This window comes from Ambystoma mexicanum, chromosome 7q, assembly GCF_040938575.1.
Source record: "Ambystoma mexicanum isolate Mex_15411 chromosome 7q, UKY_AmexF1_1, whole genome shotgun sequence".
Taxonomy (NCBI): domain Eukaryota; kingdom Metazoa; phylum Chordata; class Amphibia; order Caudata; family Ambystomatidae; genus Ambystoma; species Ambystoma mexicanum.
This window is the reverse complement of record NC_090941.1, coordinates 102,286,320-102,310,859: the sequence shown is the minus strand read 5'-3', so window position 1 is coordinate 102,310,859 and position 24,540 is coordinate 102,286,320. Positions and strand designations below refer to the sequence as shown.

The window sequence follows — 24,540 nt, the reverse complement described above, 5'->3', positions numbered from 1 at the left end:
GGACAGTCATGACAACAGTTTTTACACAGAGGACTACATTATGGCACAAGCCTCTAGCGTATTACAGAGAGATACTAGACCCGGTGATGAAGGGACAACAGTCATTGCCAGCCGCCACGTTTGCAGTTGAGAATTCTACAAGTATTGTAATGGGTTGTTCTATGAATCCTTTTGTGGAGCATGCTTTGTTTGCCATTTAGAGAAACCTAGAGATACATTGACATCCCAGAGAGCTTTTGTTTATGAAGTGATAATTTCAAACCCAGCGATTAAAATTGTCAGATGTAAAATAGTGAATCAGGCCATGTTTATTGCTGGACCAGTGACAGAAAGTGGACACGTAAATGATTGTGCAAATTATTTAGAATTCTATGACGATATACTGTGTGTGAAAGGAAATGCATTGTCAGGAGGGGAAATTCTCTTATTTGATGGTTCATCAAAAATGTATCAAATAAATGGAGAAAGGCATTCTGGCACAGCTGTAATGAGGCACAGAGCAAATGGTGAGGTGATGTTGTAACAAGTACAAGGCTACATCTCACTTTTCAGCGCAAGCAGCAGAATTAGTAGTGCTCATTATTGCGCTTGAGAATCATGAAGGGCAGGAAGTAATGGTGTACAGTGACTCTGCCTATGTGATGTAACCAATACACGTAGGGCTAGCACATTGGAAACGGAGGGGCTACCTTCGAGCGGAGGGCACTCCAGTGCAGCCCACATCCTTATTCGACAGGCTTATTAAGGCACTACAGTTCACAGTACCCATAGCAGTCATTAAATGCAATGCTCATACTAAACGTACAGACTTTATTTCTTGTGGGAATGAAGCCGCAGATGCAGAAGCCAAAAGGGTTGCCTATTCACCAGATATTTCAAGTTTTGATACACCAGATGTTAAGGAGAAGATAGTCACGATTATGGTAGTGAAAGAAGAATTTAAGAATTTGCCAAGAACCCAATTAATGGAGATTCAAGGACGTGGACCACAGACTGAGCAGGAATTATGGAAGCAAAGGGGGTGTTCTTGATCCCCCACTGAAGCATTATGGTGACAGGATAGCAGTGGAAAGCTGGCGATGCCAGTAGCATTGTTAAAGGTAGCGCTTGAACAGCTGCACTGTCCTATTGTGGAAGATTGGTTTACTCCAAATGTGTTAGAACATGTTGCATTCTATGTAGTAAACTGCATCGTATGTCAAAAGTTTATCACTGGTCATACACTGAGAATGATAAGAGGAGTAATTCCTCGACCAAATTGTCCTTTTAAGCATTTACATATTGATTATGTTTATATGCTGCAAGTGTGTAGTCGATACTGGTTTTTGATAGTGGTGGTGTGTCCCTTCTCTAGCTGGATTGAAGCAGGTCTATGTACACTCCCTGACACCACATGCACAGCAAAGTTTTTAATACATGAGTTCTTTCAAAGATGGGGTGTGTGTGTGAAATGCTGAGATCCGATAATGGGCCACAATGTGTTAATGAATTATTTGAATAGATAGCACTGTTATTAAATGTTAAGCACAAGTTTTCTTCTGCTCATCCCCCACAAGCAAACAGTATATGCAGAAGACTCAACGGCCTCCTTAAAGAAAGGATTGTCAAGCTCAAGCTTACATTGAAACAGGGATGGCTATATTTCCTATACTTAGCTTTATATGCCCTAAGGAATCCACCTGGTTCAGACCATCAACTCACACCCCATGAACTAGTGACAGGACGGGGAATGAGAATGCATTTAAAGCCCTTTGAGGAGTAGAAATGATCCCCAGAGTACAGCACAAATGTTAGGAAATGATTTACGTGATTATTTGACATGTATGACCGCTTGTATCTTTCTAATTTCAGATCAACTCAAGCGATAGGGGGGTCGCTCTGAGAACACAGATGAAAGCCATTCAGCAACTGGATCAAGTGAACATTTTCAGCACCTAGACTCTTTGTTGGTGACACCGTGCTAATTAAAATGCCACTAGAAAGTGGCATGAGCCAAGATTTGATGGCCCTTTCATTGTTGAACATTTTACTCCCTCAGCAGTAAAAGTCCAAAGCAGACAAGCGTGGATACATCTGACCAAGGTCAAGCTATACGCTAGCAAGACAGCAGCACCACCAGGCATTCATCCAGAAGCAAGACAAGAAGAAGAATTTTAGCATGTGCAGACTCCATCAATGTCAAAGAAGAGGGATGACAAAGATACTGACTAATAAATGCAGATTTGCATTCAGACTGTGACTCCCATTGGACACTCCTTAAAGATATTATAGCAGACAAGCAATTATTTGCTTCAGTCACACAAATCTTTGAAAATAAACTTCAGAGAAATGCTGATGTATCATGATTATAGATTTTCATTCAGACTGTGACTCCCATTGGACACTCCTTAAAGATATTATAGCAGACAAGCAATTCTTTGCTTCAGTCACACAAATCTTTGAAAATAAACTTCAGAGAAATGCTGATGTATCATGATTATAAACTACAACACTTGGGTAAGAATTGGAAATGTGAGCAGCACACCGATTAGTTTCTTACTGAATATTTGTTTAGCTAAATCTATGGTCTTGTCAGAATGGGATGCTCACAGACTTGTACTTGCTGTTTTGTGACACTTTGCTTTCATAGAAAAGGAAGAAGGCATGTGGGAGATAACATATGTTGCAAGACTATAGTTGATGTCTACGGTATGGGAGCAGGGACAGCCGTCTTGATGGATCAATATTGGGGTTTTGGGACCAGAGCCTACATGAAGCTGCCCAAAGAATGGGGAGGGACGTGTTCATTAGTGCTTGTCCATGCTCCAGCATTAGTAATTCCTAAGAGTGACCTGAATATTGGAGAGTTTCCAAAAGCGGATGCTCATTTGAGGAGGAGAAGATCACTTTAATTGCTCAACCGAACAAAGAGGGAGAATTACTTTCAGCTAAATCAATAGAAGCCTTTGATGCTGTCCCATAAGAACACAGATTGTTCAGCAAGACTGATTCAATCTTGATGGCTAACTTTATAGCTGGGATCCAGATGATGGCCAATGCAAAGTGATTGCAAATCACTTGTTGGGAGATCCTGCAATCAACACTACCATAAAGGGATTCAATGCTATCAGGGAAGAATTGAGGGCCATATGACTAATAAACCTCCAGAACAGATATGTCCTTGATATGATCAGAGCAATGGATGGAGGAGTTTGTGCCAAAATTGAGCCATATGTTGCATGTTCATACCTTCTCATGATGACGAGAATGGGACCTTGACAGAGGCCATAACGTTGTTGAAGAAACTGCATGATCAAATGGAAGATAAGACAGAAGTCATTGCAGATGATAGCTCATTTGCATCCATCTTCTCATGGGTTCCACAATGGGTGGCAAATATCTTTAAGCTTCTTGGAGCAATACTGGTGATGGTGATGTTTGGATTCTGTGTGATCAGGATAATAATCACACAGTGTAAGAAGACAGCAAAGAAGGTCATAGGAATGAAGATCATGATCAATGTCATATCAGGGTTTGGACCCAATGAGTTGACAGATGAAGAAATCAGAAAATATATAGAGGCCAGCATGTTAGCACCTGAGGGAACAACGTTCCTGCATCCAAGAAATCATAAAAGTGTGTGGGATGATTGCTCTATTGTAGTTCGAATGGACAGTGCAGCTACATGACTTGGAGTGTTGATGAACATGTAAAATCAGTAGGGTCTCTGTTGGGAGTTACAAAGATATGGACTCCAAAGAAGCACTTCTTCAGGAAAAGGTCCCAAGATGCAGAGACTAGTGAATGAGTGGTCGATGAATCAATCAGAGGGGGGATTGTAGAGGATCAACTGAATGCCTCTTCAGGAAGTCCTGCCCCCATCCTTCCTATATGCTGGAAGCCAGAAATAGCGACATGTACACCAGTGATGGTGCCTATTCCACAGAGAGCCTTCGAGAAAAGGTATCCATTGAGAAAACCATATCTGATGTATCCCCGTAGAGATGACAATCTCTTGGAGGAGATCCCAGAAGGAATATGAAGATGGGAGAAAGAGAAGTGGTGACATCACAGGAAGAGAGTGTGATGCACTGAGAAGAGTGGCTGAAGAAAAGGATCGAGTAATCTTACATGTGCAGAATGAAGATTGCATGTTTCAAAAACACTGCAGATAATGCAAGCCATTTTATAACTGTACAGATGCAGCAACCCAAGTAGACTAAGTGATCTTAAGGCTAGCTATATGTAATGAATAGACTGCAGGCGGTGCCACCATTATATAGAATTCTGGACATCGATGTCACATATTTAGTAAGCTCAGACCCACGGAGAAAGAAGGATCCGGAGCCTGAGTCGCAGCAACATGAATCTAAGAGCTGTCTAGCCTGGTTTCAAAGGATGAAGTAGCCAAGAACTGGTTATCTATCTATGAAGACCAGGAACCGTGAGACACTGAATCAGCCCTTGTTAAGGTACAAAGAAATAACATCATGAGTGCCAAGTTTATTAATTGAAGATACTTAAATGCTGTAAAAAAGGCTGAAATACGATCTCCTGTCACGTGAGCCAAGGATGGAAATAGGAGTTGGGCAGGCAAACCAGAACAGTGATAAGAGTGTGCCTATACTCCCTTATATTGCCAGGAGTTAGGATACTTTGCAAGGCCAAGTTCAAAGACAATCTGAATGGCAGAAGGCATGAGTGATGAGAGATGTTGGGCTAATTGGGTGGAGAAATACGGTCAAGTGCACCGACTGACAACTGGGTTGTTAGCTTACATGCTGCAAGTGAGCCGAATGTTCCAGAAGGGTACAAGCGTGCCAAACAGTTGTAGAGAGTCATCTAACGAAGGGACTTACAGTTTGAGAGTCAATGATATACTGTGTACTTAATAACTGTTGAAGATTACTTGCACTAGGGGTTGCATAAGCTGTCCACCTGACTGTAGAGACCCAATTACAACCAGTCCCTATATAGAAAGTATACTTAGATGTTTCCTTTGAATGTATCACAACCCCCTATAGGATTTTCTTGTTTGCCATGTAGTATGATGTCACATATGATGAATTTTTAGACAATTGATAATACATCAGTCGGGAGAGACTTTTTGCAATCTTCCTGAGTCAGTTTTATATGGTGTAAGAGTTATTCTACATCCCATCCACCATGTATGACGTGTTACTGATTTAAGGACCCCCTGGGTTCCGTTTATGTCAAAAATAGATTGTTTTTAAAGTCAGGCTCAGTGAAGATTCCTTAGTATGAGTAAATCCATGAGATTTCCCAACTAACTTTCAGACCAGAACCTATTTTCCTGCACATTTGCATGGCAATAGTTCAAGCCGTGACTTAGAGGTAAGCGTGGTGTAACCTTCTGCAACTTAAGTTCCCTTTTGCAATCACAAATGGTTTATGTATAATTGGCCTTTACAGACTTTGTTCTCTAGCAGGATTAACAGTAGGATGTAACGTTCATGTATATGGAGTAAGATGGTAGAGAAAAACGTATGTGCAATGGATGTTCTAATCGGTTTGAAGTATTTAACCAATTTGGGGTTGAAGTTTGAAAAAGTTTGACAGATTTAACCACCGATTTGAGCCGCTTGAACAAATAAGAGTATTTATTTGTTTGCTGGACCATATTTTGGTTGCCTGGAATCAATCGATTTGAAAATCACTATAATATTCCTGAATTTTAGGATACTTGAAAAAGAACAGGAAATAGGAAGTACATACAGAAACAGACTATAATACATCAAAGCCCCTTGACACACTTCGAGACAATTGGAGTCCTGCTCTCTCTAAGTTTGGTGATTTAGCTCACGCTAATCACATCACTGGATGAAATACTTCTAGCCTTTTTAATTTTGGCTCTTAGTTGGCACTGTAAACTATTGAGATGGGCAGTTAAGATAGGAGACTTATGGGATGTAAGGAGGGACACAGAGCCTGAGTGCGTTGTGTGGCTTTTTATCCCATCTTTCACTGTCCATGGCCTTGCTTGTTTCAAAGGACTTTCCACACACCTACCTGTCTCTCTTTCTACTACTTCTCTGCTGTTAAGTGGATGCCAATGTTTTTTTTAAGTAGGATCGTGACAGGCATAGGCTTACTCACAGCTGTAGACAAGGCTTAGTGTATTAAAAATGTATTCACCGAGTATGCCTTTAGCCAATTGTTTCATAAGCAATATGTGCGTCCTTGCATCTGTTACTTGCACATTAGTCCTGCTCAAATAAGCATTAGCAAAGCCAATAATTCTGTTATGTATAAGCATTAGATGGGCATTTTTCATGCACTGCCACAATATAGCAGCTGTTTCCATATAATGGCCATATAATGGCCATTTATTATCAGTGTGGTTGTCCCTCGAAAACGCCTATTCCATGCCTACACAAAATCCAACTGTTGACTTTGACAACAATGGCTAAATACATCCTTACCATCATCATTCAAGCTGAGTCAAGCTATGTGTAAGTTAACTCAGGTATTTTGTGACCCGGTTTGAATCAGCTGTTCAAATCCACCTGCAGTGGGCACCCGTTTACATAAATGTTACAAATCTATTGTTGAAGTGGATATTGTTCAGGTGGAAATAAGGACTTCTGTTGCTAAACCACATTAGGCCAAGTCACAGGCCTATACATTCTTTACAATCACGTGCATTGGGAAGAAATATGATAACACTTTTAAAATATACCTGCTGAGTAATTATGTGACCAGGTCAGCCATTTTATACTTGAGGTATTTGCATGTATGGTTCTTTGTATCACATTCAAAACCTCATTTCACATTGTGGTGGATGAATCGCATATCAATACCCCTCTCCCCCTTTAGCCTTGCCATGAACACTATTTTCACAGTGAACATTTCAACATGGAAATAATGTTTAAAATTGATTAGGTAACAAATTGAGGCATGCTGCTCAAGAGGAATCAACACTGGGAAACATATTTCCTCCGCTGATTTTATGATTGTATTGTTCTATTCATTAATCCAAAACTGCAGTGTACAAGCTAGTCTAATGTTTTGTTACACCTTGCATGTCGAGGAATGGACCAAGAAGGCAAGTAGGTGTGCACTAATCCCAAGAGCTCATTTAAGTTGTCATCCAGGTACCCAAAAATAGAACACTTGAATTTTGATCTGGGTTCTTAGCAGTGGAAATGCCTCAAACAAGAGGCAATATTAACAAAGTATGCTCCTTGACCTATAAGGAAGAAAGATGACTTGTTTGGGAAGAACTGTGCTTTGTTCCACTGAGTTATATATGGATATCCAAGCTATCCTGTGACAAATGGACTTCTGCCCTGCAGAAGTACAAGAATGAGCAAAGGCTTAAGAGCCTAAACAGCCCTCTCCTCTGACTTCTACAAGCCTAGAGACAACTCAATCATAAAGATAAAACAGGCACAGTTAACAAACCTCAGTTGCCTCTTGTGATACCGTGAGCAGAGCGAAGGCTATACTGAATGTGAAACAGTATCAACCTAAACAGAAATGTGTAACAGTCCACAATTAAGGAATGTCCAATCAAGCTTCTATAGAAATATATATATATATACGTTAGTTAAACAGAGAATGTAACTAAAAATAAAACACTACAAAAACCAAGCCCTGTAGAAAGAACCTACAATATGCAAGAGAATGAAACAGAGAGAGAAAAGACAATGAACATCCCAATGTTCAAAAGGATATGTTTTAGATTTGCAAAAAGGGATCAGTGTAACATAGCCAGTCCCTAGGTTCTAAAATGGACCAATGGGCAGTTATCCGGCAATATTACATTTTGCAATGTCTTGGCGTTTCAGCAATGATGAACCTGGCTTCTCAGCTCTGCTCTGGGGTTTGAGTATGTTTGAGAGGCTGATATCGCTGTCATCCAGTGGCAAGCAGAGTCAGGGCAGGGTCAAAAATGAAGAAGGATGCGGTTTAACGCGGGCTCGAGTGATGAGGATCGTGGATGTCACCAGGTTTGGTTCGATGGTCGAGGTTCGACGACAGACAGGTGGATGACAGGATGTGCAGGTGAGGTTGTTTGAAGTGGGGGCTTGAAGAATGCAGTTCGAGAAGAACACCAGGGTCAGTTTAATTGTCAGCTATGAAGCGGCTGGTGGTCTAAACAGTGGTTCAAGCCATGCAAGCGCAGAAGTACTTCTCTGTTCGAGGCGAGGTAATGAATTTCTTCAGCTGGCGTAGTGCACCAGTGATCTGTTTCAACTGCTGTTCTGGTTGGAACTGCGGTTCGAATGTTGTAAAGTATTAAAGTAGCTCCTTAGGGTCCTGCTCATCTGAACAGGTTCAAACAACCTTGAATCATAGCTCGCAGTGGTTTTATAATGGCAAAATGGTAGGTATTTATGTTGCCTTGCCTCTCAGAAGATGTCAGTCCCTCTGCAGTGTCTCAGGGACATTATGAGTGCTTTTCTAGAGTTCCCAAACATGGGGTGACTGGCACACACCTTCAGGGGTCCTTCAGCATGGTGGGGTCCAGATATGGCTGGCAGAGATGCATGTCTTAATCCAGAAGCAGATTCACCCTGATGGGTTGCTATGTTTAGGGTACAGAGATAGCCTCTTCCTTAGAACACCTGACTTCACCTCAAAAATGCAGCATTTTGAAAAGGACTGATCTCCCAACAGGTTCCAGCACAATCTTCTTGAAGGTTTGAAGTCCAGATATGATTCATAGAGGTTTTCAGAGACCCTTTCATTGAAAGGCACCCTTCTTTTAAAGGCACAATTCTATAGGTGATTGGACAAAAGCAAGCCTGGTTTAACGGTCCAATCTCTGTCCTTGGAACAAGTGTACTTTGCCTTCTGACATCACACCCAATGTACTTGTGCTGCAGGAAGTAGAGAAAACAGGAAGGAAAGATAGAGGCAGAGAGAAACATGATGGTGGAACTTTTTTGCAGCTTTACAGAGCTCCATCTGTCTAAACTAACCTCACCTCCTACCCTGTTCAATAGAATCAAATGCCCTTTGGTATGCAGCCACCTCCGGTGTGGGTACTTCTTTTGTGAATGAGTGTGCCCTTTGATTCTGTTTCCAAGGACAGCTTTCTGTGGAGTGGTTATAACTCTGAGGAGGTTGTTACCTCCCTCACAAAGGAACAAAGAGAGCCAATGCCAAGGCTACAGTGTTGATATCGCTAGCAGGGACAGCATGTCCGGGGAGGACACACATAACCCTTCCACAGCTGAACTGAGATCACAGGACTGACATATGTGTGATATTGAAGTAATGTGGCTTTGATAACAGTGAGAGATGTTGCCCGCAATACCCTAAACTCAGGATGGCAAATACTTACAGTTTAGTGTGCTACCGGGACATCATTCTCATAGTTATGTCGTTTTTGGAACAGTGGTGCATATGTAAAATGCAACCACTGCCTTGCAGAGACTTGACAGTCACTGCAGCAGTCAAGATGGAACCTGTGACATGTGAACCTGCTGTGTGCCATATATAGTAGATCAGGATACTTAATGATCCTGCAGGGCACAGGTATATGCTTTTGGCATGGAGCTTGAGAAAAGTTAACCTTGTGAGCAGGCCACCCTTTCTGAGATGGAATTACCAGCATCATTGTATTTGTTAATACAATTTAAAAAGTGGATGCTTCTACAACCTTGCCACATTCCTTATAATCCCACCTCACCAATCTGATGCCTCGAACCTCTACATGACAAAGTTAGTTGGGAACAGTCCTTTTCTTTGGTCTTTTTTACAAAATGTATTTCTGAAATTGAAGCCCAAGAACTCACCACAAGGTATACCACATAACCGCTGTAATAATTTGAGAAAGATTATGACTGCTTCAGTGAAACAGCTAACCTGCCCTGCACTTATACTATTGAGTGTGTCTGTGCTAACACAATTACATTGTCTTTTTTTTATTCCACCATAATTGGGATGATGAGTGGTGAACATACCATAATGTTTCACTCTCAAAGATGTCAACCTTCACCATGCTGATGGTATTCAATGAGGGTGAAATGTGTATGTAGTTTGTTACTGCATACTTGAGCGCTGTCTGTATTGGGCTGATAAAGCTATGTATATAATATAACTGCCCCATAAGGCAATGTCAATTTCCTCATGTGTGGAAATACAATCTGTTCAGATAATTTGCATATCCATTATGCAATGCTGTGGGTCTCTCGTCTGGATGCAATCTGCCAGTGATGGCTGCAATGTGTCGCCTTTTAGCTGAAATGACCTATTCTGCTATCACATTGCAGACAGATGGGTTTCTTTTGTGCTTTCTTTTTTCAAACCTTGGCCCTCATTACAACACCGCCGGTAACCAATGGCGCTATTAGCACCATTGTTGCTGCCGGTATTGTAACAAGTCCGCCAATGGTAAATGGGGAAATACCGCCCCATTCCAAGGTTGGCGGGCGGTAATTCCCCATTTACCATTGGCCCTTCCCCTTTCCCATTTTTGCCCCATAGGGCTCAATGGGACTGGGGAAGGCGGTAGTTACGGTACCGCAAATTGCGGTACTGTAATTACCTCGGAAGTCCCTTTGCGGGTCCCTACTTTAACGGCTGGTCCAGACCAGCCGTTAAGATTGGGCGCCGCAAAGGGACCTCGTAATCAGGCGTTAAGGGTTTAACGGCGCCGACACCTTTTACGGCGCCGTTAAACCCTTAACGCCAGGGTCGTAATGACCCCCCTTCTGTAATATTGATAGTGAAAGATAAACGTGCTAATGCTGCACCGTTTAACATTTCAACCTGTAGATCTCTGATGCTGCTGACATGCCTATGTGGTTGATTGTTGCAACTGTGACGGCACCCAATCTTGGGCTGATGAATCTATGCATGAAAAGGTGCTTCCCTATCGGGCAATGAGATATTTCATATATGGATCAAAATATAAGGTCAGCTTATTTGTATTAGCATAGTGCATTGCTGAATGCTTCTGCTCTGGAGGTCATCTTCCAGTCACATTTACTACGTTGCTCTTTCCAGCGTGGCTTTTAACCTGAAATACGCGGATCTAGTATTACATTGTGGGTAGAAGGATTTTCTTTTTTTTTCTTGCTTTTGTTTAAACCCACCATAACGTTGATAGTGAATATTAAATATTCCCTAACGCTCCACTCTCAAATGTGTCAGTCTACATCAGGCTGATGATACCCAATATGAGTGAAACATGCATGTGGTTGTTTGTTGCATCCTTGTTAGTTGTCAAAGTTGAGTTCATGAAGCACCGTATAACATAGTATGTAAGACAGTAACAATATCCTCATACGGGACAAGAAACACGCTTTTCAGCTAGTTAATGTACCCAGTGTGCATTGCTCTGTGATTCTGGTCTGGATGTGCAATTAAAGTGGTGTCAATTAAGTGGTGGTGTGCATGCGTGGATGTTTAGCTGAAAAGACCTACTCTTAGTTTTTCATTCTGTCTTACTTTTGTTCTTCCCAGTGTTGACTTTGCTGCTATATTTGTTTTCTGATCAAATTGGTGTAATCCATTTCTCAGTGAATGATTGGGCTTCGTAGATTCGTCCTTGATGTACTTATACTTAAATTTGAGCGTGGTCTATTCATTGAGAATAATCCAGTTTTACTGCAACAAACTCACATGGTGCAGAGGGAACCTGGCCCTCATGCCCTCATTATCTTTGCCTTTAGGTTACTAATGTTCCTGTGTGTGATGATCCGCTTTCCACTTTTTTACTGCTGACTTTTTCCCATCCACGCTCTACAGTATGTTCCTTCTACAGGTATCCTGTTTTTTACTGGTTGTGCTTGATTTTACACATTGACACATTTAAGTGTTGAACGGATGGGTTCATTCAATCACTTTGTCCACCATATTTAATTTTTCCGGTTTATGTTTATCTGTATGAACAATCTGTATTTGAAAGACACACAACACCTTGTACCCGATAACCTGTGGATACTTGAAAAGCTCTTCACCTCTCGGTTACGCATGCTTGTGTTTCTCACTACGTCTGCCTGACCCTAATACGTTTTTCAAGTTGTGATGGCATACAGGTTGTATTTTTCTGCTTGTGTCAACAAATATTTCTTGGATTGTGCATGACACTTTGCAAATTATGGACACATTGTACTTTGATTAGCAATCTTTCTATCATTGTTGATGTTGCAATACTCTGTGGAATAGTTAATACAAAAAAAGCACTAAGTCATTAGATCTGGCTAGAAAAAACTTTAGCTGTTTTGCAAGATCTCTCCAGTCATATGAATAGAATCCCTGTTGACAAGCAGATGCTCTGTGATGCAGAAAGTGTGGATCATTGTGAACGTTATGTGGCAGTGTCAACAATTTTGTAGAAGCTAGTGCAAATTTGCAAGTTGTGGAGTGGTTTCTTAGATGTGGTTTTTAAGAGGGTTTTCTTCCATGCCAGTGAGAAGATTACCTTTGTTTTCATTTGTTTGCTGCAATACACAGTGGTTCAAGAACATAATAATATTGAGTCTCTCAATCTACAAATATCAGCTGTTCCATCATTCATAGTGTGGATCACTAAACACACTCACACACACACACACACACACACACACACACACACTGATCTCAGCAAGTGGCCGCAAATGTAATAATGCAGAGGTCAATCGAGAGAACATATCAGTGCACCCTATCAGTGCCATTAAGGATTTATTAGAAACTTGTTACAACAGGAGAACTGCAACCATGTTCACTAGACTGACTCTGTGCAGATGTCTTAACTTTATATCGCATTTGTTCTTATTAGACTGTTTTTGCTAAAACCCCATAAAGGTTTTTTTTTTTTTTTTAGCTGAATATTATTATACTGTTTACAGACTAGCATTTTTATATATCAGACCTAGTATTACATAATTTAGGTACATAATTTAGGGAAAGTACATAAACAACATTGGTTCTACAAACAAACACAACGACCACCAGTTTTTTTTTAACATGGTCTAACAATGGTATTCTCCTGTACTACTAAATCGTAAAGGCTTAGAGAGGACAGTACATTGTAGAATACAACTTCACCTAAACTGTAGACAATACACATTGCCTCCTGTGTGCAATATGTTCCTATTATCATAACAACTATCAATAGAAACCAGATATACTCTAAAATCCCATCTTACCTTAATATATTATTAAACTTTCATATTTAAGGTTTGTGCTTCACAAGGCGTTCCTTTTCTTGCTGCATTTCTACAGTGGTTGTATGTACAGGAGGTGATAGGTGAAAAAAGGTAAAATTACAATGTGAATAAGTAAAAAAAGTCCTTACAAACAACCATAATAGATATATACTTCACGGGGCTCTTTACAAATCCAACATAACAACAGAACATAACATAACATAACATAACATAACATAACACATCACTTCTCATTAAGGATTATGAAAACCTATTAAAATTACACATTGTTGTTTACTCTAATCGCATTCACATGAAACATGTAAGCTGCAAGAAAGCACTATTTATATAATGAATATGCCTAGATGAACTTTCTAAAATAGGATTTGTGTGGCCTAAACATTTTTGTTTGGTGTGTTACGTCCCATCTTGCAAGTGTGGGGTCTTTTTTGTGTGCAGTCAAATACTAGGTTGTTGTGGGTTTCTGGGTCCCATGACATTCTTTTTCCTCCTATCAGAAGCCTCACATCTTTGGTAGAGACTTTGAAAAATTCGATTTTATTCAGCTAATCAGAGGCCCTTGGGGAGGAGTCATCAAGTTTGTTCAGCCAATCAGACCCCTCAAATCTCCTAATGGAGGTTCCATAACAAGGCCAGCTAACTTCCTGTTCTTTTGAGAATTTGGCTGAGCTGTGATGTGCCTATAGAGGGAATGCTTACATGCATGGTGCTCGGAGCATTTTGAGGGATTGTATATGCAGTATTGGAACAATTGAGTAGTCTAATGTTGCTTAGAGTGTTTTCTGTTGTCTGTGTTTGTTCCCCTTTGTCTGCTTAGTGTCTGTTCAGTATTTTGTTATTTCCCATTCCTCCTGTGTTTCTCCTTAAAAAGCATTAAGAACAAGATCCCGTCGCTTTTGGTCCCTGTTTTGTTACCCCCAGAAATCTCAAAAGCCCCAAAACGTTATTTATCATCTCCCAGTCCCGCCCCTTTCTTCAAGCCCCCACATGTGTTTTATGCTCTTGTCTTATCATTTTTTTTGTGTGTCAATTGTAGAGATGTGTAATGCTGTGAGTCTTGTTCCTTGAGTTTGGCTCTGTGGGCGTTTTTTGGTTATCTTAGTCTCTGGTTCTCTAGTTCTTTAGTTATTTTGTTCTTAAAATATCCAGTTCTCATAACAGAAGTCAAATGGCACACATACTGCATTTCTCCTCATAGGAGGAATAGGATTCCCCTCTGTTTAATGCAGAGCTGGCATCCTTTTTCTGCTTGTTGGCGGTGGTTCATGGGCATGGGTCACACAGCTTAATTTGGGTTCCAAGTGATGGAAGTTGACTCGTGGGAGGTGGCATAGGGAGGAAGAGGAGGCCAGGCTACCAAACAAGGCCGCTTTGCACACAGAAATAGGGGAGCCATGGCATCTGGTATAGACTTCAAAAAGAGTAGGGAAGAAAGGGACTCTGATGGATGCCCCCACTGTGGCAGGGTCAGTGGTAGAGCAGGAAGGCATGAAGGTGGTGAAAGAAAAGGAAATAGACCCATTTCTCATGTGATAGGGGGGGTATCTTGCTGCAAGCACCCTGATCTTGTACATTGAGATGTTTCCTGTATGCTTGAGGGGCATTGCCGATGGAGGAAGGGTCTTGACTCAGCTGGACAAGGGTAAAGAGAAGTTGGAGGTCCTTGAGGAGGATGAACATATAGGTGCAAGATTCATGGGAGGAGCAACCTGTAGAGGTGCTGCATTAGGCAGGGAACCTACTTGAATAGGAGGCGTTTTAGTAGTGGGAATCTTGCTCTGCATATAATGATAATGATGTGTTATTTATATAGCGCCTTAATCCAAAGCACTTTACAGAGCACATATTTACATACAATATCACCCAACCGAAATTGGTACTCATTTATCAACCTCGGAAGGATGAAAGGCTGAGTTGGCCTTGCTGGGATTCAAACCTGCAACCTGCAGATCACGCTCAGATCGCAGCAGCGAGCGCTCAACCAGCTGAGCTATCTTACCGGCTATTACCGTATCTACATATACCATTGTAGTCGGGAAAGGTAGGCACATGAGTTACAGGGATCAAAGTCCTCTCCCACACACATTACTCATAGTCCTGGGTAGGAGAGTACTTTGAATGGCTATTTGGGAAGAGCATCAAGGGTGATTAGTGTAAGGCCTTCTTCCAGGTGGCTTGCTGTGGTCAGAAAATGCCCAGAGTTACCTGGAGAAGAAATGTGGACCGTAAAAGCTTGGAAAATATGTGAGAAGGAAAAAATAACAGAAGCAATCCATGATAGGTTTATTCAGGGAAATAGAGAGGGCCCCCTTCCTCGAAAAGTATGGTTCCAGTTCTTCTCCAACCCTGGTACATATTGAATCAGACTAGCCAGTAACCCCAATTAGTGTGTTCTCCCAAATGAAAAGACGAGCAACCCCATATCGAAATACCCCACAGTACCCAGACATTGGGCTATATTAGCAGCTTTATTGTGTATGCTTCTGCCCTGGGGGTGGGAGGGGATGGAAAGGGATTGATGTTTGAAAAATGTGCATTATGTGTTTGTATTGGTGAAGTAGCCTCATTGCTCACATGATATGTGATGTAATGTTCTACATTAAAGTTTAATTGGCAATTGGGGACAAAAAAAACAGATAGTCCCAAATAGCTACTTGGGGATCCAGGTTAAAGCATCGCCTACTTTCTCCTACTCCTATGACAACATTAAACGCTAAAGTGTGGGCGAAACGGGCGGTCATCAAGAGGGTAATAGATATGTGGGGGGGGTCACTCAATGGAGGCCAAATCGATTGCCTATAAAACAGCAATCGTGCCAGGGATCCTATTTGCTCTGGAGATTTTTCCTAAGAGGGCGATAAACGGCTCCTAAAATTGGAGTGAAAAATCTTAAGGTCACTATTGGGTTTACTAGGAACTGTACCAGTAGAGGTGATTAGATTAGAACTGGGTCTTCAATCGCTCCACTCCATTTGGATGATTACAGCCTGTAAGCTTTGGGTTAATGTAAAATTTGGCGAGGTAGGAATGTATCCCTACTGCACTCCAGTGTAGCCCATGTGGATCGATACTCCTGCATTGTTTGGTTACAAGAATTGGAGAGCATGGCATTTGCACACTGCCAAGACATATCCCTGTTATGCTGTTGTGAACAAGAGGTCCCTGTTTTCCTGGGTAAACTTAACGCAATGAGCCGTAATTATGATACGGTTTTGATGTTGGCCAACTTGGAGGGACGGCGTACATACTTGCAATAACTTCATCAGGAGGTATTCTCCAAGGGTCTGAGGCAGTACCTAAATAAGTGGTGATTCCCTATATTGATTTGCTTTGCTTTATACTTGCGTTTGGATATTCTGCTGGTTTATGCTGTCAATCTAGCAGGGACTCCCTTTTGAGGAATGCCTTTGAGGCCAACAGATTGAAACCGCAAGACATATATTGACGTCTTGTTCTATATTGAGGGACTGCTACAATAAGGCTTATGCTGAGTTCAGGGTGTATGAGAGTTCCCAATTCTGGAGTATGATCTTTGCCACTGAGTCGTATCTGGTGGTGTCTGCTGCTCAAAATGTTTGGCTTAGGGCCAACACTATGTTGAAAGCTAAGAGTGTTTGACTCTTTTGGGCCGTTTGAGTCTATGGCCCTCATTACAACCCTGGCGTAGGACCTTGGTGCTATTAGCACCATGGTCCATGCCGGATTCCGCCATGGTGGATGGCGGATTTACCACCCCATTCTAAGGTTGGTGGGGCGGTAAATCCCCATTCACCATTGCCCCTTCCCCATTCCCATTTTTGCCCCATAGGGCACAATGGGGATGGGGAAGGCGCTAATTACGGCACCGTAAATTACGGTGCCGTAATCAGCACCAAGGTCGCTTAGCGCCTTGGACTTTAACGCCTGCAAAAAGCAGGCGTTAAAGTGTGAATCTGGCATTAAGGGTTTAACTGCGTCGCAGCCTTTTACGGAGCCGTTAACCCCTTAACGCCAGGGTTGTAATGAGGCCCTATAACATTTCTAATTGCCTTTCCTGAGATGATTAAATGTTAATAGTTTTTACAAGAGGTGGTGCTGTCCATGGTTGACTCACAAAACAAAAACAAAACAAAAATATTCTTTGACGTCAAGTGTATGAATTTTAATGTATTCCAGGTATGGTTCTGTTTGTATCAATAGTTGTATTAACTGTTTCTTAGGAATTAACGGTATGGTTTTTAATGTATGTTAACGTGTTTCTTTAATCAGTCAATCAATGGTTATTCCGTTCAATTCATCCATCAAACACATGAAATACAATACAATACATGTCTAAACTGTCCATTTTATTTCATTATATAATACAGTGTCCTTGTTCCACATCCTTGCCTGTTTCCTTAAAATCTAAAAACATTTTAAACACGCCACATAACCCAAGAAAAGCAAGAAAGGAAAAACAGCATTTTTAAAGTGCACAGTGCATATTGCATACGGTTAAATGGGTGATGCGTGTTCCATGGATTGATTGTTCATTCCGTTTGATTCCATTTGACCAAAATCCCATTTCTTGACACATGGCTCTTTTCAGGAAGGATACTAGAGCCCAATCTGTCAATACAGAGACCTCTGCCAAGAGGAAAAGCACAGCTGGCATGTAGGAGCGAATGTTGGAAGACCTGAGCACCGGCAATAGAGTAGACCATCTAATGGAATTGAATGCTGGGCAGAACAATAGAGGTGCTTCAGGTCCTCTCTATCTGCTCCACACGCCGGGCAGCCTGGAGTATCAGGATGCCCAGACAATGTTACTGTAGTACCAATCAGCTGTAGACAATCGAATTCAACTTAATGTGTACCTTTGTGTTCTCATGGAGATGTCCCAAGATGGGCAGGTATGTTAAACAACATCCTCTGTTCTCGAGTTTCCTTTAGGGAAGGGGCCTTGACACAGCCAAAGACTATACTCGAATCTATAAAGACTGCATAAATCGGTTGTTTTTTAATGGTTACTCTAGTTTGTAGAAGAGGCAAAATGTACCTTTTGCACTCGGATTGATTCTTATCAGGGATCACCCCGTCAACAGCCCACTTTTCCAGATGTTTTTATAGAATAGATGAAAAGATCATGCTAGATACATCCAGCAAAGCTATGGGGAGATTGTTCTTTAGAAGTGCCCTATCTCCCTTTTGTTTAAATGGGAACAATGTGGTAAGGTTTCCAGGAGACAGGAGTGGCTTTAAAGGAAATGATCTGATTAAAGAAGGATTTAAGGGTGTTAGACCACAATTCTGGATGACTTCTGAAGGTGGTATTGGCATGTGTGTCAGGTCCAAGAGCTTGTGACGGTTTACTTGTTTTAATTAGTTGGTAAATATCATAATATCAAAGTCCAGAATTCAAGGAACATCAGAAGTATCTACAGGGGCGTTGCTAGGAGAGAGGCTAACGGGGCTCTAGCCACTGATCTTTTGGTTGTAGCCCCGGATAGAATCACAGGAGCTACAGCCAAAAGACTAGCTAGCCCCCAGTCCCAACAGTACCGACATCAGCTTAGCCCCGGGTCTTTTCCAGACCTAGGAACTCCCCTGAGTATCTATATCAACATGAGAAAGCAATGGTTTTGCATGGATCACATCAAAGTCCTCTCCTGCAATTGTGCTCTACAGCGTGTACGCCTGAGTGGAGGAAGAGTTATTCATTTGTTTCTAGAATGCTGCTATATTATTGGAGGATAGACTAAGCAGCATCCACTCTGCTTCCTGCTATAGCATACAATATTTATAGCTTTGCAGCCAGTTTTCTAGCGCAGTTTGAGCTTAGCCACTTGCCGTTTAACACTAACAATTGAAGCCGTGCACAATAATGTAAGATTCCTTCTCAGTTCCCGCTTTTTATCCCTAATATTAATATGAAAACCATGTTTACACTTGAGGACCTTCCGTGATTTAGACCCAAAGACAGTGTTAAAACTGAGAAAGAAACCCACAAAATTCACAGGTGAAAAAGCAAGTAAACAATTCTGCTTAGGCCACCCCAAGGTTGCCAAGAATTATCTTTTATTATAAATTGAGGAAAAGTAGTTATTCCATCTTAAGCGGTTTCCTCTGCTGTTAATTGTGACCCGAGATGTTTTAACCATTAAAGTAGATGAGGTAGAGTCAGAACCTTCCATTCTGCTAATAGTGGTTGGCCGTCGCTGGCAGAGTATTAAAGAACTTTAAACATAACACAGGCCTCAAAAATTAAATGAGTGGAAGCCATGAAGTCTGTGAGTGATTTGGAGCTTCCCAGACTCCAGGTGAATTGAGATGGAATATCTCCTTGAATGTTACAGTTAAACTGATGAAGACCCCAAGTGTCCATGAGATGATGCCACACCTGACCACGGGGTAGAGATTCGTTATGATAATGCTAAGAGCGATTGGGGGTCCCCGTATAACACATACACATATAATTCAAATCCCTCACCATTGAAACGTTTGTTGAATAACTAACCAATAGCCACCTATATATAGAAAAGACTTATACATGGAATGCCAAATAAAAGGAGCATGTTGATACATGGTATGGTCTGAATACTTACACATTTCTATGTATCGCCCATGCATATCATACAGTCAGGCATTCTCTCCAATTCATGAAGTGTTGTGTGTATCCCCAACACCTAGGCATCCATAGCTGACTTAGTCCTCATAGGCAAATGTTGGAGTCAGCCCCCTACCCACTTTTTGTTGAGTGAGCACATTTACAGTATGAGATTCAGGAGCAAGTCCATGTAAATGCTACTTTAAGTACATGTCACCTTTTGAAACACTTCACCTCTGTTTCAGAAGGTGACATGTGAAACAATAGAACTGCTCATGCACATGATAAAGATTTATTTATTTATTTTTTTTTTTTTTAGGGTAGGTCAGCATTGAAGTCCCCTAAATTTGTTACTCGACAGGGGATACTAGGAACAATGGAAGCAAACATAAGGACTACTAGGTGAAAATGCACCTCTGTGTAAATCTGGATTTGATTGAACTCAGGCAATCACACCCATTGCACGTCCCTATCCCTACACAGCGGGTGTGTTGAGTTGCAAACTTTTATCTGACAAATCCATCATTTGTGGGGACAGATATACATGTGTGAATATGTTCTCCAGCAAAAAGCAGGATGTACGTTCACTTGCATATTTAACTGGCACACAGAAGTAAACAAAAACGTGTACGAATCACGGCATCCGAGTACAGTTAGAATACCAAAGTTTCACATAAATAATTAAAATATGCACACTCATATTTAATCTGTAATGTTGAATCTTACTCAGATTAGGTGGCAACTGTGATATGTGTGGGAGGCTATCGCCTAAACAATTTTTAATGATATCTTGCAGTGGATTGATCAAGAAATTATCACAAGCTAATCATTGAATTTGGAGAATTTGAAATGCTCTTTTTTGCCACTTTTTTTTACTGTTATTTGCAAGCAAAAGTAGGGGGAGACACCTAACTCCAACTCCCCTCTGCTCTCTCCATTTCCAATATTGCCTGACCTAAGCCCACTATCTACTTTTTGTGGTAAATTAAGGCACAAAAATTGCAGTAAAAAATGTAACTTTTGAAATTCGACGAAAACAAACTCATGCCTCTGTTCAGCAATGTGATGTGATGAGAATATATGTGCCCAAGGCTGTTGGTTTGACTCCGTTAGGCATTAAACAATGCGTGAATTCAAATATTTACAGGTCGCTCTGACGCTGTCTTTTGGGACCATAACTTTGCAATTTCACATTTACAGCCCCCTTGATTTAGCGTTTGATTTGCTTTGCATACATACCTATGCAACATTGAAGAGCACAAACATCTTATAACAATACAATAACAAACAATATCAAACCTACTGTCATAAGCTTGAGGAAGGGATAATGTAGAAATATGAATGCAGGCCTCTGCTTTGGCACATAATGTAGATATCTGTTTTTTATCCAATGCAATAGAAGCAAGATTGTGAGACCTCATTTCCACCAATTTGCCAATCATTCCTTTTATTTTCCTTCACCGTTTGCCTGCCCAATCTGGTTGCATACCCTCTTGACCTGCCTTCTGTCCCTTTTACCTTTACCGTTGGTTGCAAGTTGGTGCAGCTGGTGATCTTGCATGACTGCGAGTGGTGCAAAGTCATGTGACCGCAGTCCTGCACTACAGCCCATCAATGCACCTCTTTCGCTGCTCTTCATGTCTATCTATCTATCTATCTATCTATCTATCTATCTATCTATCTATCATCTATCACATGTTTATATGTGCCATACGCCCATGGACATCATGGCGCTCGCACGACAATTACAACACAGAACCGAAATGGACAGTTACAGTGGGAGAACGTCAGTGCGAAAGCATAAATGCTCAGCCTGTACCCTCTGAAAAGGCACTGTGGCACTGATGGATTACTATTGGGTCTGTGGCCAGAAGGTGTACTTGCACCTGCCGCCATCATGGAGGAGCTACTGTTCGCTTGCAATGGTACATTGTGCCCTGCTGGTAGTACCCAAAGGAAACCTGAAGGGGGGACTCTTTTCTGAGGAAGAACAAGCAGTGCCTGGAGCCACAGAAGTAATACGCACTATAACACCTCCTGACTTCCGTATCCACCCAGAAAAAGATCGCCATGATCGACTCAGAAGAAAGAAACAATCCTCCAACTACTTGTCTCAAGACTCATCTGATCTGCTCACACACATAACACGGGAATATAAACTGTACAGTTATGCAGAGACATTTTTTGCATCCCTAGTGCCCAGTATCCAGACAAGGGCCAATGCCAAATGGTTCCAAATTGTTAGATTGGAATTGATTCAGCTGGCAAGTGATATTGAACAACGGTTCAACATCATCAAAGTGGAATTAAGAGCCCTCCGTCTAATGACAATGCAGAATATATACATTCTCGACCTGTGGACAGAAATGGAAGGCAGTGTTTTCAAAAAGATCGGGAGTTTATTTTGCACATTCGTACCTTCTGCAGACACTGAAAATGGGATACTATCACGTGTCATTGCAGCAGTACATGAACTTGGGGTAAAAATGAAGAAGGAAGCAGGGATCCAGGAGGACAATTGGGTGACTATGGCATTCAGCTGGGTTCCATCCTGGCTCGGAACATTGGCAAAAAGTCTGGTCCCTACCATGGTGCTATTCTGATGATTTTCTGCACGTGCCAATTGGGTCTCCATTGTTGTGCCAAAGCAGTACTTAATAGTGCAATGATGATGGTGACAACTGGGAAAACTAATAATAAGGTGCATCTTAAAACGCAGGGAAGTATAGATCAAAACTGATGAGGATGATGGCCCCAACAACTGCATGATAGCTCTCCCCATGGGAGATGGGTTAGACACTCTGTACCACACCACCATTGTACCACCCCCAGACACTGAAAATTACAAGGATGTTTGGGTAGATTTAGCAAGGTACGGGGGATGCATATACATGACCTGCATGCTGAACAATATGCACAACATGGAGAGTCTACAAAGTGTCTGTATTGCAAGGATGCCTACAAAAGGGACACTGGCAAGGGAAGAAGCAGAAAGATGTGCCAATGAGCGGAAATATGGGTGGGGGGGTTAATTAATTACTGTAGAAGTAACAAAAGGGGAGAATGTTGGGATGGATTAGTCTGTCCCACCCCCTTAGATGCTTCCAAATAAGATGAACCCCATATGAGGCAATATAACTACAAGGGGGGAACATTCTGCATCACCTGATACCATAGAAAAGACTGTGCAGTGCGTAGAAGTAGTTGCTTAGCACTAGAAATACCCACACTCTGCAACGCCATTTTGTGTTAGGTCCAACAGGGACAGGCCACAGGCTCCCACTGCCCGTGTCCCCAAGCAACAAAGCCCAATTTCTACACAACATGCTGGCTCCGCTTGAGCCCTGCTCCAACGGAAGTCCATTTCCCTCCCGTCCCTTCAGTGTTGCAAATATTTAGTATCACCTCTAGGAATGTGCCCGGCAAAGAGCGTGAGACAGCACCGGACTCTGCACAGTGTCCATTCATCTCCACTGCCCTGCCATCGGGCCTCTAACCCCCTCCCAGCCAGGCCAGCGGCCGCCCCACACCACTCACTCCACCCCCACACCTTTGAATTCTTTATAAACACAAGACCCCCAGTTCCTAACCTCCATTAAGTGCCCGCCACACATCTTAAAGCCCACATGACTGCATTTCTCACCAGCTGACACACACGTCTCCTGTAATGAGGTACCGGGAAGGGTAAATGAAAGATCAATCCCCAGGGGGAAGACGCTGGGTGCGGGAACTGTGGTATCAATAAAGCCCTGAATGTATGGGTCTGCAAGACTGTATTTTATTCAAACCTCTCCTTAGCACCCCTTTTCGTGTGCATGCCCAGATGCCTTCTATAATGAATGAATAGTCCTTTTCAGTTGTTTAGTTTAAATTGATACGGTGTGTTTTATGTATGTCCTGACCTTCACCGCGAGGATGAGCCCATCTGACCCACGTGCCTCAAGATCGATGGGGAAGAACCACACAATTACCGCCTGGCATCCCCTAAGGAGCAAGCCCATGTGTAGGGTGCCTCCAATCAGTAGCACCAACATTTCCTATATGTGGATGACGATTCTCATGTTTATAAGCCCATGTTTGTGAATGTAAGACCAGAGCACTCTCGAGCAGCAGAGTTCTTTGCTGGCACTTGTATTTTGTACAAGTAAACCTTGTTATCCTTGCAAAGCTATCTCTTGGCTTATTTCCCTAATGGGTTGTATTTAATCTGAAGTGTACGTATATAGGGACTTGCCTTCACTTCTCTATCACTCTCCAGCCTCCACATGCCCCTTCTTCCTCCCTCTACATACACCCCTTAAATACGACACATCCGTTCTCCCAAATTCTCCAATTTATCCCCCTCAATTACCACACAACAGCTCCTCTTCCTTGTCGCTGATAATTCTTTCACTGACTACTCTGACTCTCATCACCCTCGCGTTCACTTATTAAAATTACAGAAAAATGGTCCTCCCCTTGCGACTCTACTACACTAACAGCTCTCCACACAGACTCTCCTATCATCTCCCACTCTTCTTGACCAGATGGCAAGGGTGGTGTTGTGGGGTTCCTTATCAGTAAAGCCCACAACAATGCCCATCAACCCCATCTGAATTCACTGCTTCCTCTATTGAATATGCCACTATTCAACTCCCCTTTCCTACTCCTGTTGCAGTTCTTTCTCCCTTTGGAACCCCTGGCCCTCTACCTTGATCTGAACCTTCTTGATTGATTGATTGATTGATTTATTTATATAGCAGTTTACACCAAGGCGCTGTACAGTGGAACAACATAATACATGGTAACAACAACAGAATTACAGTGGACGCAACATTACATCATGAATCATTCAACAAAACAGTGCAAAGAGCAATTAACTGAAGGGGA

The 24,540-nt window shown here is 41.9% G+C and overlaps 1 protein-coding gene across 2 annotated transcripts in view; it reads right to left on the bottom strand.

Moving 5' to 3' along the window:
* The window catches only part of NLGN4X (neuroligin 4 X-linked), a 958,019-nt gene that overhangs the window by 675,576 nt on the left and 257,903 nt on the right, over window positions 1-24,540 (bottom strand). The window contains exon 3 of one of the 2 annotated variants that reach the window (XM_069639359.1): window positions 13,086-13,155. The exons of the other annotated variant lie outside the window; for it this stretch is intronic. The gene's annotated coding sequence lies outside the window, so the exon portion shown is untranslated. The remainder of the gene's footprint in view (window positions 1-13,085; window positions 13,156-24,540) is intronic. 2 annotated transcript variants of the gene reach the window in all.